Below are 15,007 nucleotides of genomic sequence, written 5' to 3' on the forward strand. Positions count from 1 at the left end.
TAGCCGAATGTATGCAGAATATATTAACATTCAATATATGTAAAATAAATGAGATATTTAATATTATTTTTCATACTATGTCTTTGAGATCCAGTATGTATTTTACCCTTACAGCACATCTTAACTTGGACTAGCTACTTTTCATGTGCTCAGTTTAGCTGCTGTTGCTGTTGTTGTTAGGTGCCGTCGGGTCAGTTCCGACTCACAGCAACCATGTGCACAACAGAATGAAAAACTGTCCGGTCCTGCGCCATCCTCACAATCGTTGTTATGCTTGAGGCTGCTGTTGCAGCCACTGTGTCAATCCATCTCTTTGAGGGTCTTCCTCTTTTCCGCTGTCCCTGTACTTTACCAAGCATGATGTCCTTCTCCAGGGACTGGTCCCTCCTGATAACATGTCCAAAGTATGTGAGACGTAATCTCGCCATCCTTGCTTCTAAGGAGCGTTCTGGTCGTACTTCTTTCAAAACAGATTTGTTCATTCTTTTGGCAGTTCATGGTAGATTGGACAATTTAGTTAGCTAGTGGCCACCGTATTGGACAGCACAGTTTCAGATAATTACATTACAATTTTATCTTTTTCTCCTCCTTTATTTTGTACTCCTTTGGAAAGGTGATTTTTTTTTTTTTAAGGAGGCAATGTGGGTGAAGTTGAATGTGTTAACTACAGAGACTGAGGCAGAGAGGCCCAGTGACTTGCCCAAGGTCACATATTCGGAATCATTCATTCTCCGAGGTCTTTTCACTAACGGTCTCCTCCTCCCAAAAGTCCTTCTCCTATGTGTTTTCTAAAAATGCACAATCATGGAATATTAGCTAATCCATTTATAAAGATGCGTCCATTAAGGACTATTCTGAAAAAAACCTTAATACCCTTTTGCTCTAGCTCTTAGTAACTCTTCCCATGAACCAGAAGAATAGAATTAGAAGGCATTTTGCAATCAGAACACACTGCATTTGGACTCAGAAAATCTGCATTTGTCTTCTGATTCTGCATCTCATTAGGTGAGCCACAGTGGGCATTAGGCCGTCAGCCCTTCTGGGCCTCGGTGTCCTCATCTGTGAAATGGGAGGCTACAGTGCCTGCCCTGCCTGTTTCTCATGGTTGTTATAAGTCCCCCATAAGCTCATATTTGTGCAAGTGCTTTGTGAAGTGAAAAGTACCACGCAAATGTAAGGGATCTGTTGCTTTTCAAAAAAGTAAGAAATCTTTAAAATCCTGGCATGCACCAGTTTCTTTCATTTCTTTATTTTGTAATGCCACTGATAATGCACTCACCTTCAAAATATGAGACCATTACAGAGAGCCCCTAATTATGCCACCCCCCCCTTAGCCAATGACTGCTAGTTTGCTTTATGCAGATGTTCTCTCAAGGTGAGAACATCTGCCTTAAGGCCTGGTACTAGATATGAATGAGGCGAGCGTTCAGGACAGCTGGTGAGCTCAGGTTAGCAGAGGCCGGTCCCGTCCACAACAGAGCACATTTTATACCAATGCTGGGCCTCCTGTGCTGCCACACGGTAATGTGCTTGTTGTGTGTGTGTGTGTGTGTGTGTGTGTGTGTATGCGCACGTGCGTGCTGTGCTGGAAACCAAGAGTGGATCACGCTCTGGTGGGTAAATCCATTGGTTCCACACTAGATGCAAAGGATAAGCCTGACTCTTCTATTAAGGCAACCATTCTCTTCCCACGATCTGGAAAAACCTAGCCCTTACTTTTTTCTGATTAATTGACAGGAGTGTTGCCTGTTCAGCCTACTGCGGCAATATTTGGTGCAGAGAATTCCCCCTGTATTCAGTGAGGACCACAGAGGGCAAGAAAAATCGGCTACAAAACACCCTTGTTGTTGTTAGGTGCCCTCGAGTCGGTTCTGACTCATAGTGACCCTGTGTACCACAGAAGGAAACGCTGCCCTGTCGTGGCCATCCTCACAATCCTTGCTGTACTTGAGCCCATTGTTGCAGCCACTGTGTCCTAAACACCTTTAGGATGCCTTAAGTAGTAATAATAATAATGATTATGATAATGGTAGAAATAGGAGCTGCCATTTGGTCAGCAATAGTAAGTTACTTTTTCCTTTGAATTATTAAATATTAAAATATCGAATTGCAAGGCATTGTCCTTTTTTATTCACTGCGCTCCAGAAGCAAAGGGAAAGTGACAGCAGGGTTTTGATCACAATAGCAAGCATACCTAGAGTAAGCATTGTTAACCAAATTACAATCACCGATGTCATTTACATGTGTCATGTTTCCAGAGATGAACGTGTTGTTTTAATTCGCTTTTTAAACATCCACCACAGGGTCTCCAAGCATTTAAATAAAACAAACAGTTCAAGAGAACAGAAGGAAACTCTGAATTGTTGGTCACCACTTGCTTGCAAGCCTTGCTGACAGCAGCCCTTTGCTGAAGAGAAAATTGCACAAATTGCCAGTTATTATCATTTTTAATAAATAAGGCTCCTCTCCTCTCCCTCCCTCCCTCTGGCTTCTATGCGATTGTGTTCAACAAGCATATTTTCAGTGGGACCATTTCTATTACAGAGTGATTGAGCCCTGATTTACACATCAATTACCCACCTTCATGGAGATTCTCATGCCCCCCTAGCTGACATCAATGAAGCGTAACAGCGTAAACGCTTTATTTCATACCAGTTTTGGATAACTGAGACTGATAGCTAATCATATGGAAAGACAAGGTGCTAAGACATAGGAAACAATAAATGTGTCCCTTTGAAATCTCATCTATTCTTTATGAGCTCACCGTTCACATGCTTATCTCAGTCATCCATTTCTTTTGGAAGGCTCTTTCTCCCACTTGGTATCACAAGTGAAATTAGGGGTTCACCCTTGAACACAAGCATTTGCAAAGACCAAATTCTCATTTTCTAGCTTCCCCAGAGAGCAGAAGATATGACGGTTTTCCCACCAGCATTGTAGACCCATTTCGCGGAACAGCCCACGGACACTCGGTGGGACTGAGTTTGGCTGCATCTTTCATCTCTTGTTCACTCGTGGGACCATCTTTAGTGTCACTTGGTTAGTGTCTCCTGCGTTATGCTTATCTTTGAATGTCTTTGCCTCTCCTTCTGAGTTGTGAATTTTTTGTAATTGAATTTTAGATGAAAGTTTACAGAACAAACTGGTTTCTCATCAAACAGTTGGTACACACATTGTTGTGTGGCATTGGTTAACAACCCCACGACATGTCAACGCCCTCCCTTCTCGACCCTGGGTTCCCTATTACCAGTTTTCCTGTTCCCTCCTGCCTTCCAGTCCCTGCCCCAGGGCTGGTGTACCCCCTTAGTCTTGTTCCATGAGCCTGTTCAATCTTTGGCTGAAGGGTGAACCTCAGGAGTGGCCTCATTACTGAGCTGAAAGTGTGTCCAGGGGCCATACACTCAGGGTTTCTCCAGTCTCTGTCAGGCCAGCAAGTCTGGTCTTTCTTTTTTGAATTAGAATTTTGTTCTACATTTTTCTCCAGCTGTGTCCAGGATCCTCTATCATGATCCCTGTCAGAGCAGTCAGTGGTGGTATGGGCTGTGAATTTCTTGAAGCTTCGTACTGTGTTTTATTTTATTCCAAGCACCAAAGATGGTGTCTAGCGTGACGTAGGCATCCAGTAGCTGTTTGTTGGTTAACTAGACAAATTAATTAATATATTAATTAAGATATTTGTCATTGAACTTGGGCAGAAAAAATATGTTTGCCTGTCATTTGTTTATTCATTCAGTCAAAAATTATTTATTGAGAGCCGAACAGTGAGCTTGGCACTTTTCCAGAGAAATGGGAAGCAGAAATGCGTTATTCCTCTCCGGTGACAGTTTCATTTAACACCCACCGTTTTCTCAGGCAGAGCAGGCGAAGGGGAGAGAAGGATGAGCAGGAAGCCAAAGGAGAGCTGTGCTGGCATAGAAGAGGTAGGACTGGATGACGTGGAAGGTGAAGTAGAAACAATCATTCCTAAGGTCCAGGCTTTCCTGCACTCGCCATGAAGAGGCCCAGAGTCTCCATTTTGAACTGGCTCAGAAATGCAATCTGGGGGCTTCCCTGGGTCAAGTCAGGCACCTGGTCAGGGCAAGAGGGAGAAGTGTGACCCAGGGCAGAGCCACGATAGGTCCAAGCGAGAAAACAAACCAGGAGCCATGACAACTGGCAGAGGCTGGCAAAGCAGCCCGTACCCAGCTCTGCACTGTGGTCCTGATTTCAGGCTCCCAGCTGTTTGCTCAGGTCAGAGCTCTGTGGGGGTGAGTGGGCCCCCGGAGAGAGGCAGCGGCCAAGACAGGAAGCCTTTAGGGGGTGTAATTTTCCCGGGTAAAAATTAGTAAGTACATGTGGATCAAAGGGTTTCGTGAGACATGAAAATAGTCAGCTGAAAATTGTCCATTATAAGCCTCTTGTGAAGGCCATTAATTTCCTTAGTTTCAAAGTAATTAAGAATACCATTTCTGAGAAAATATTGTTTTAAATTAAGTAGTTATTGCAATTGCCTTGCTTATTGCTAACTGAAAATAAAACACCTTTAAAAAATGCCATTTATGAGAAGCCGGAAGGTTATATTAAAATTTTGACTTGGGAAAGAATTCCTGACATTTAATGGGCATAGAGAGAAAATCCTTCGGGCAGCTTCTTCTCAATTCAAAAGGCAGAGTTGTCCTGTGTAGCTTGGCTATAGAAGCAACAGGTATGGGCTGCAGAAGTGGCTCATGGGGTGGAGTCGGGACACGTTGGGGCTGGGCAAGAAGTCATCAGAAGTGGAGGACTAAGGTAAGCCTTGGGCAGCGGAGCAGGGCCTCATGCCTGCCTCACCAGGGCAGGCTGGCCAGGGAAGGCCATGGGGAAGCAGGCCAAAGCCTGGAGGTGGAGAAGGAGGAGGAGAAAGCTAACTCCTAATTTGCACCATTTGTTGTTGTTGTTAGTCTCTGTGGAGTCGGCTCTGACTCATGGCAACTCCGTATGTAACAGAATAAAACGTTGCCTGGTCCTGCACTATCTTCAGGATTGTTGGCGTGTTTGAGTCCCTTGTTATGGCTATTGTGTCAGTCCATTCCATTGAGGGTTTCCCTCATTTTCATTGGCCCTCTACTTTACCAGACTGAAGATATAAGTGAGCCTAAATCTTGCCATCCTTGCTTCTAAGGACCTGCAGCATAGATTCCACAAACTAGCCCCACCACAAGCCAGAATTCAAACCACAAAGTACTTTTGAGCTATCACAGGCACTCAAAGCTTGTCACCACCTCCTCTCCCATGGACCTATGAAACCATTTATAATCATGGACATCATACTTCTATTTCCTTGAAAGCAGATCAAGATTTAGAACTAGCAGCTCTTTAAAGCTCAGCACGTGTCAACTCTGCTCAATTTAAAGAGAAAATAAAATAAGTTCAAGTTGGCACTAAAGACTACATGAAGAAACACTGGAAGAATAAACAAGAAAGTAATTAAAATTGTTACCTGGAAGTGGCAAAGGCGGACAGGTTGATGCTGACGAGAGTGGGAGTGAGGCGTGTTATATTATTTTGATTTTTATATAGTCTTAATTTGTGAAGCTATTTAAGAGTCATAAATATACAAATAAATACGTGCAGTGTAGTCACTAGCAGATTGCATATTATCTTGGTTTGTGGCATCCATTCAAGGCCCCAACTAGTTTTCCGAAAGCTGCTGAGCCATTCAGTTGTTCACAGTGCTTTTGGCTAGGCCACATTGTGTGCCAGGTGCTTGTCATGCAGCGCTTTGTGTTACCAACGGATTAAGGAGTCGTAAGGAGTGACAGTGAAGGCTCATTTGTCATGACTGGGTCAGAACTAAAGTTATTTTTTAAGATTTTCTATAAAAATGGAAATCAGACATTTAACGTAAGAAAATGTTACAAGAGCTGAAAAGAAACTCAAGGATGCTTAGATACCTATTGTGTAATGGAGTCTTCCTGGCGTGGGGTCTGGAAGGGGAGGGGGAGGAGGCTTGTCATGACGCTGAGGAGGTGAAGGCAGGGTTGCGTAGTTGTAGAAGTATTCCTACCACTTTCGGAGCCTTGAAGAGGAGGGAAGTTATACTTGCTGAGGAAACAGACTCCCTCTCAAGCAGACAGGGACATTGAAGCATGTCTCTTGGCCATCGGTCATATTGTGTGAGGACAAAAGGGTAGCGTTTCACTGGGGAGACTACCTTTAAAGTACAATTTTAACAGGCTTCTGGAAAGGCGTGGTTATGCTGAGTGCTGCTGCAGACAGGAGGAAACCTTTGGGTTGCCAGGGTCATGGTCGTTCTCTCTCTATAAAAGTGGCATTTCCATGAAGGTGAAATCGTCAAAAACAGGGGACTTTAGTGCCTTCTCACAATATTGTTGATAATCAATATCCATTGAGTGTTTACCTGTGCTTGCTTGCTGTTCTGAGAAGAATTCTACACCATGTTCCAAGAGCCTCTTAGAAGCTGAGATATTCTTCAGGAAATTCCTATTTTAGACATATCCTGTGAATCAGTTGGACCATGCCTGTTGTGTGAGTGGAGCTTAAATGTGCAGATATGCCTCTGTGAAAGCCTTTCTCTCTGTGAGGAATCTATACCTACTGTTGTTGTTGTTGTTGTTAGGTGCCGTCGAGTCGGTTCCGACTGATAGCGACCCTATGCACAACAGAATGAAACACTGCCCGGTCCTGCGCCATCCTTACAATCGTTGTTATGCTTGAGCTCATTGTTGCAGCCACTGTGTCAATCCACCTTGTTGAGGGTCTTCCTCTTTTCCGCTGGCCCTGTACTCTGCCAAGCATGATGTCCTTCTCCAGGGGCTGATCCCTCCTGACAACATGTCCAAAGTAAGAGTCATTATACCAAAAAGAATTAGTTGATATTCAGGCATTTCAAGAGGTGGCATATGATCAGGAACTGATGGTACTGAAGGAAGAAGTCCAGCCTGCTCTGAAGGCATTGGAGAAAAACAAGGCTCCAGGAATCGATGGAATATCAATTGAGATGTTTCAACAAACAGATACAACGCTGGAGGTGCTCACTCATCTATGTCAAGAAATATGGAAGACAGCTTCCTGGCCAACTGACTGGAAGAGATCCGTATTGATGCCTATTCCCAAGAAAGGTGATCCAACCGAATGTGGAAATTATAGAACAATATCATTAATATCTATACCTACTAGCATCTTCTTTTTGGCTAAGAGGGCAGCCTCTGGATTCTGGCAGCCTCAGTAGTTGTCCTACTTGCATCACTTACTAGTTGTGTGTTGCCTGGCCAGTTATTCTCCCCGTGTCTCCTGTGTCTCAGTTCCTTCATCTGCAAAATGAGGATGATACTACCTCATCAGAGTTTTTGTGAGGTTTAACACTCATTAGTGCCTAGCAGAGTGTTTGGCATGGAGCAAGTAATCAACAGATAGGAGCTATCATTGTTGTTATTCTGCCTGATAAGTCTATTCTTATAATAGCTGCTTGTCACCTTTGATGCCTTTCTGCTGATGAATAGTAGCAATGTTAATATCCGTATAGTAGAATAAGTCAGTTCCCTAAAGGGTCCTGGTCCTTGATTTACTTTCCTGTAATAAGGAGTTAAATGAAGTGATTGCTAATGGATCTGGTTTTCCTTTTAGGGTGATGAAAACATTCTGGAAGTAGATCGTGGTGATGGTTGCACAACTCTGTGCATATACTAAATACCACGGGTTCACTGGACTAGGAATTGGGAGAGTGGCATCCTAGGTTTAGCTCTCAGGCTGTGAGAGTTGGCACAATATTCTGAGCCTCAGTTTTCTCATCTTTAAAAGGAGATAATAATCCATGTCTTGCAAACCTACTCGGACATTGCTAAGGACCAAAGGAGTTACGGTACAGCAGAGCTTTGTGTGAAGGTAAATCATGATCAAGGTGCCCAGGATCTCACCCATTAAATGTAAGCAGCCATTAGGAGTTTACAAAAGCCTTTCTCATTCACAATCACACCAACCAGGTAGGGGAAGAGGTTATTTTACAAATGAGGAAACTGAGGCTCAGAAAGGTAAAGTGATTTATTAATGATTGAGCAACTGGTTAAGTGAAAGAATTAGAGCCCCATCCCAGGTCATCTGAAACTGGTTCCCATCATTTCTGGCCACATCCTGAAATTCTCTGGAGCTCTGCATCTGGCAACAACAGGACTTGTTTCTTTGACTGGTGTCGGGTTAGGTTTTTGCTTAAGTTTTTTTTTTTTTTAACTATTCCTGGTTGTATTAAATGATCTTTGCAGCTTGAGTATTTGTTACTTTTACAAATATCACAACATCATTTTGGGAGTTTGGTGAGTTAGTCAAAATTCTAAAGGCTAGTCTTTAGAAAAGAACCTACATCTTCCCCACAATATCTGCACTTGACATTGCTTATTTACTTTCAGGTAGGTTCATTGTATAAGTGCCTTAGAAGCCACGGACATTTCTCATAAGGAGTAAAAAGTCCAATGAGATGCATAGAGAACACCAATTAAATCATTATAAACTGACAAGATGAGCCCTACCATTAAGCATGGTATAAAGGGACCATAATATAAATACAATGGAATATTATTCATATATAAAAAGGAATGAAGTTCTGATACATGCTACAACATGGATGAACTTTGAAAACATTATGTTAAGTAAAAAAGCCATCAAGAAAGACCACAAATTGTATGATTTCATTTATGTGAAATGTCTAGACTAGGCAAATCTATAGACACAAAATATACAGTAGTGGTTACCAGAGCCTTGGGGGGAAGAAGGAAAGTGACTGCTTATGGATACAGGGTTTCCTTTTGGGGTGATGAAAATGTCCTGGAATTAGATAATGGTGATGGTTGCACAACTTTGTACACATTAAATGGGTGAATTGTATGGTATGTGAATTAGATCTCAATAAAGTTGTTCAAAAGAGAGAGAGGACCAGAAGAGAAGGGAAGCAGGTGAGACAACCAGGGTGGTGGTGGGGAGGGGGGCGCAGTTCTTGGAGCATCTGCCCGACACCACAGGAGGATGATATGACAAGGTTTCTGGATGCACTGAATCTTTGGTTCCATTTTCGTAAGAGGAGGACATGCAGTATCTACAGCGATGGCAATGGGTACAGTGGAATATTAAGCCTGTTTCCCACCAAAACAAAACAACAACAAAAAAACCAAACACGTTGCCCTCGAATCTATTCCGACTCATACCGACCCTGTAGGGCAGAGTTGAACGGCCCCATAGGGTTTCCAAGGCTGTAATCTTTAATCAAATTTGTGTTGGAAGAAGTACAGCCAAAATGCTCCTTGGGAATGAAGATGGCAAGACTTCATCTCACATGCTTTCGACATGGTATCAGAAGGGATCAGTCCCTGGGGAAGGACATCATGTTTGGTAGAGGGTCAGTGAAAAAGAGGAAGACCCTCAATGAGATGGATTGACACAGTGGCTGCAACAATGGGCTCAAACATAACAACAATTGTGAGGATGGCACAGGACCTGGCAGTGTTCTGCTGTATATAGGGTCGCTATGAGTCAGAACTGACTTGATGGCACCTAACCCAACAACACAACCCTTATGGTAGGAGACTGCTGCATTTTTCTCCCATGGAGCCGCTGATGGGTTTGAACTGCTCACCTTTCAGTTAGCAGCCGAGCACTTAACCACTGTACCACCAGGGCTTCTTCAGGGCTTCTGGAAGTACTGGCATACACATCTTTGTAAAAAGTGCACATTTAATGGAACTATGCGAATAAGCACTTGTCCATTTCCCTAAAACCTAAAAAAATTGGAATGGCCAGATGGGTAGCTGACAGATGTCTAGAGTAAATATCTTGTGTGTTTTCTCTCCTTTTTCATTCCCATCTTGATTGTTTTTCATGAGAGCACGTGTTTGTGGAGAGAGAGTCCATTTGCTGGAGAGAGTGGCTGTATACAGAGTTTTCAGTGAGTCATGGTGGCACCTCCATAAGTAGGACTCCTGTGTTTGGCTCCCTGTATGTGTCAAATAATTATGGCCTGTTTTTAGCTTTTTTTTTTTAGAGCTTTGTGTTTAGCATTTTACATATAGGTGCTCATAGATATTAGAGAAAATAAGTATAGAATCTGCGGATGAGCTTGAAGGTATTGAATAGCAGAGATTTTCTTCTTTAACCGATAGAAGCTCTGTGGAGACGAGAATAAGTGTCAAATTCAAAATTGGACGTGATATTGAAAAAAATGACATTTGGGCCTCTGGAACATGTAATAAGTATAAATATCTACAAATGATATAGAAGGCAGAAATTCATTCCGGAGAACCACAAGGAGTGAGTTATGGCTTATGTTTGTCCCTGGGGTGGCTTAAATATGTATTTTTTATGCTTTTACAAAGATATCGGCCGTAATGGAGGTGTTTTAGTACCAGTTGGACTAGATAACAAGAGCGACTGAATTATTTACTTCCTGTATAGCGTTCATATAGCAAATTTTCTACTGGTTGGCTGTATTTTTAAACAAACTTGTTGTTTTAAAATATCAGGTTTTCTTAATGTTTCCCCAAGTAGCTTTGTAAGATAACCAACGCTAGGTAGAATAAACAATGATTATTAAACGTCATTAAATATATAAACCAAATAGACTTAAACTGGCTTTTCCTCCCTCTCCAGCCTCTTCTCACAGATGCAGTTAGTTTTTACAACCCCTCTAGGTCTGTACATTTTAGTATAAGGGAACTAATGGTTTTTCTATACTTGAGTTCAAATTAAATTCCTAAATTTTTTTCCCTACTGGCGATTGCTAATAAAATACAATCCTAAGGAAAGTTGTCCAGTGGAGTGCAGTGGGGACTAATGTTTTTTCTGGACTGCAATGGAAATATGGGAGGCAGAAAGGGCAAGCCAGGAGTATTGGGCAAACCTACTTTCCGCACCCCAGGCTTGCCACAAACCTACCACGGGGCCCTTACCTTTCTGAGTTCAATTTCCTCATCTGTAACATGAGGGAACGAGAACTAGAGGATTGCTAAAGTGTCTCTGCTCCAAAAGACTACCCTGCCACTCAGCCCTACTGGGAGCTAATGAAGGCCACATAATTGAACTTTCTCCATCTCAGTGAATTTATGTGTGCCCTGGGTTTTCTTGTCCCATGAATGAACCTGTGGCTTCTAATAATGACACTGGGAGTTACCTGTGTACAAGATCAGGTTTAAGGATGAGGATTGGAGCGTGTCTCAAAGAAGAAGATGAGACGAAGAAATTCCTTAAAGAAGGAAGGCTGAATATAATTTATGGAGATACAGGTTCAAGTCTTCCTTTACTACTACCTTGGTGAAGGCTGGGGGTAGCTCCTGTTACCTGTTTGGGCGTGAGCTTTCCCCTCGGTAAAATAGGTCAGTTGCTTTATAATTGCAGTTTCTTTGTTTATGGAGGCTAGGGAAATGCACAGGTGAGCAAAGTCACAGCTAATATGAAGATCTCACGGTAGAACCTTCCCACCACCGCACCTCACATCAGAGGGAGGAACAGAGTAGTTAAATGGGACTTCTTCCTTCTGTCCTTTTCCTGCCAACAAAATAAAATCCCCAAATAAACTTATTGCCATTGAGTTGATTGCGACTCACAGGGACCCTATAGGACAGAGTAATACTGCAGCACAGAGTTTCCTAGGCTATAATCTTTACAGAAGCAGATCGCGACATCTTTCTCATGGAGAGACTGGTGGGTTCGAACCACTGACCTTCGGTTAGCAGCCAGGTGCTTTAACCAGGGATTTTTGTTAGCAAAATAGGAATTAAAAAAAAAAAGTCTGTAGAGAGAAAAACCAAAGGCCTAAGATTAATTAGGAGTAGATTTGGTTTTAAGTGCTCAGTAGTTTTGATATCACCATAATACAACATTTTTGATTTTATCAGCGAGGAAAAAAAAAAAAGCTGTAGAAACATCCTAATTTGCTAAGAGTGGCAAATCCTTGAGTGGAGCTTTCTTGATCAACTTCCCAGGATGCAGGTGGATTTTCATGCCGATAGGACCAATTCATCCTGGCCTCGTCAGCCTGAACACACTTTCATTGTCGCACCCAATAATAGGATGACTAACTCAGATTTCTGGCTTGAACATTTCCCTACGGTTCCCTAGCCCTCTTCCTTTCCCTTTGGAAAACCAGCCTGGGAGTGTAAAGCTACATCAAATCATCAGGGGACAGACATCGGCTTGCCTGTGGCCTCAGCAGGGCTCAGGGGTTCAAACACGACCTGCCTGAATCAGAAGAACTTTAATTGAGTAGATAAAGAGGTCCTCGTAATTATAAACTGCAGTAGGTATAACAAGAGGCTAAATACATAGCTGTGGTTTTAATTAGCTGGTGCTTCAAATTAGTAATTTTGGTTTCAGTCAGAAATCAGTGATGTTCTACACTGTGAAAGCTTCATCACCAAGTAGTTCATTCCTCATTATACCTCGCCGTGTGAAGCTTTCAATACCACACCATGCTGAGCGCAAAGGGAAAAAGTTGGAGGGATTTGGTTGCCTTCCAAGAGCAGTGGCACTCGGTGGAGATTAAATTCGTTCTCGCCGGAGATATGAGAATTAACTGTTCTTTGTTATTTGTGTTAAAAAATATACCAGGCAGCTTTGCTTGCAACAGACAACACCAATGTGCATGCTCAATCTGCTATTCAGATGTTCGCCTGGAATTTAGTAGCTAATGAACTGAAGCATGATCCCCCTAACACATCAACCCAGGGTCGAAAACACCAGAAGAGCCCTTTCCACTGGCCTTTTGAAGGGTTGTCATGCATGTTGAAGCAGGTTTCCTTTTCTTGTCCTGCTCCCTTTTTTTTTTTTTCCCCCTTCAGGGTTTTAATTATATCTTTCCCTCAGAGGAGAAGGCAGGTAGTTTGCAAAGCCAAGAGACCAAAGTCCTTCAGTTCTCTTCATGGGAGAATTAAATGTGATCTATGGGCCTGTCATCTGCGGTTGTCAGGTGCATGGAACGAACAGAGCTGGAAAACTGCCATCTTGCTCCTCACACTACTCAGAAGCCTGAGACTCTGGCTCTTGCTTGCATGAGGCAAAGGAATTAAGCGCCCTTCTTTGCAGCAGACAGACTCTCTTCCCCCAGCTGCAGTGAATACTGCTTTAACTTGTTACCCTGTTCCCACTCCTGATACACTGTCTTAAATGTTGACAAGTTGGTGGTCTTGGATTACACCCGACTTGATGCGGTGTTGAGGTACAAACTCGTGCTCCACACTTTGGGGATGGAAGATGATGTCACTCTGCCTGGTTGATTCCACATCCCCCTCTAGCATATGACGACAACAGTTTGAGGTCTGATTGCAACTGTTTGTGAATGCAAAGGTGAAATGATGCTAAAAAGGTTATACCTAAGTATGGCATCTGAGACTACAAGCGATAGGCTGGCTTCCAGTGCCAGAACTTTGCAGATGGGGGCCCAGATGTGGGGCCTGGGCTTTGGGTAGGCCTCCAGGGTTTTCTTCCCCCCCTTCCCCAGACAGTGATAACATTGGCTGAGCATACTCAAAAGTGGCCCACTGAGCTCCTGTGTGTCTGGCATCAGTCCTACTATGAAAGTGTAACATGTACTTAAACATCTTGTGAATGTTGCCATTATTTTAAAAAGGAGAAATGAAGTGTTGTTTATCTAGAAGATGAGGCTATCAAAGTCACTTTGAATTTGACAGTTCAAGGATTCCTGTGGAGAAAGGTGGATGATTGAGTGTGGCGGCATCTTGCACTCCATGGATATTGATACCTAGTTAAGTGGCATGGATATTTTATGCGTTCAGCTCTTATTTTGTAAATTAAAGTGATGGTGCTCATGAGCACAAACTCGGCTACCAATGATAGGCGTTATGGTTTAGGATGCATTACAAACTCATGACTGTACTTTTATATTGGTGTATCTCTTGTAATTCCTTCAGCTCTTATGTTCATTTGCATGTCAATTATCTAATTAAGTCTTAACAGGGTAGTATTAACATGGGGGAGAAACCAACATTTATACATCACCTGCTAGGTATTTTACATACGTTTATGTCACTTAAATCTGCCCAGTATGTATATACTCAGTTTGGGCAAGATTAAACTTAAAAGCAGGGGGAAAAAAGCAACAAACAAAATAAAACACACTACCCTAAGAATTATAGATGCCGGTTTAATTTGCGCAGCCTTACACAATGACAAAATAATGGTTTTCCTCATAAGGAAGTGTTCAATTCTATAAAATCCAATGGCCCAGAATTTATCGGAAAAACGTTTGGAAGTTTGTCTACCGATCCTCCAATGGGAAAGCCTGAAATGCCAGGAGGGAGGGAGAGTTTTCCTGTCTTTCTGAAATATTTGTGAACTCAGGACATTCAAGGCTTGTCACAACTCTTTTCCTTGTTAATGTTGGTTGTTCAAGCCAGACCCCTTCCTTTGTAAAGAGTTTACCAAAAAAGGCCGGTCAGATTTGACTTAAATCATGGGAAAACCAAAACAACGACAACAAAAAAACAAAAGGAAAGGGGGCGATTAAGGAATTTGTTTGTGTGGAATTTCAAACACCTCCTTCAAGTCTCCTGTGAATTCGGTTAAAGCAGGCAAACCCCGACTGCGCTCAGGACAAAATTCCAGTTTATCTGCAGCTCCACACTTGAATCATTCCCTGTCCTTAGGACTCAGACATCTGCGAATTCTGAGCCCTGAACTAAGGTTACAGGCTTTGCCACTGTCTAGGGTGTGTAATTGGCTGCAGTAACCAAGGAAAGGCAAGGGAAGAGGATCCTGCCTTACTTAAGGGGCACGGGTACAACTGCTGATAAGCAAGTCTCTATTTTCTTCTTTAGTCAGGATGGTAAATCCAGTGAGACTAAAGAAAAGGATTTTTGCTCTCCGTGCAGTATTTATTAACTTGGGTACTGTGGCTTCTTCCATTTTTAATTCGTACTGATAACCAGAACCCAAACCCAACCAGTTGCTGTGGAGCCAGCTCTGACCCCAGGCGAGCCCGTGTGTGTTAGAGTAGAGCTGTGCTGCACAGGGTTTGCAATGAGGACTGATT

At 42.7% G+C, this 15,007-nt stretch overlaps 1 protein-coding gene across 10 annotated transcripts in view; it reads left to right on the forward strand.

Moving 5' to 3' along the window:
• The window catches only part of AFF2 (ALF transcription elongation factor 2), a 584,792-nt gene that overhangs the window by 158,901 nt on the left and 410,884 nt on the right, over positions 1 to 15,007 (forward strand). The window lies entirely within an intron of this gene.

Source organism: Loxodonta africana, chromosome X (assembly GCF_030014295.1).
Source record: "Loxodonta africana isolate mLoxAfr1 chromosome X, mLoxAfr1.hap2, whole genome shotgun sequence".
In the NCBI taxonomy this organism is placed as follows: domain Eukaryota; kingdom Metazoa; phylum Chordata; class Mammalia; order Proboscidea; family Elephantidae; genus Loxodonta; species Loxodonta africana.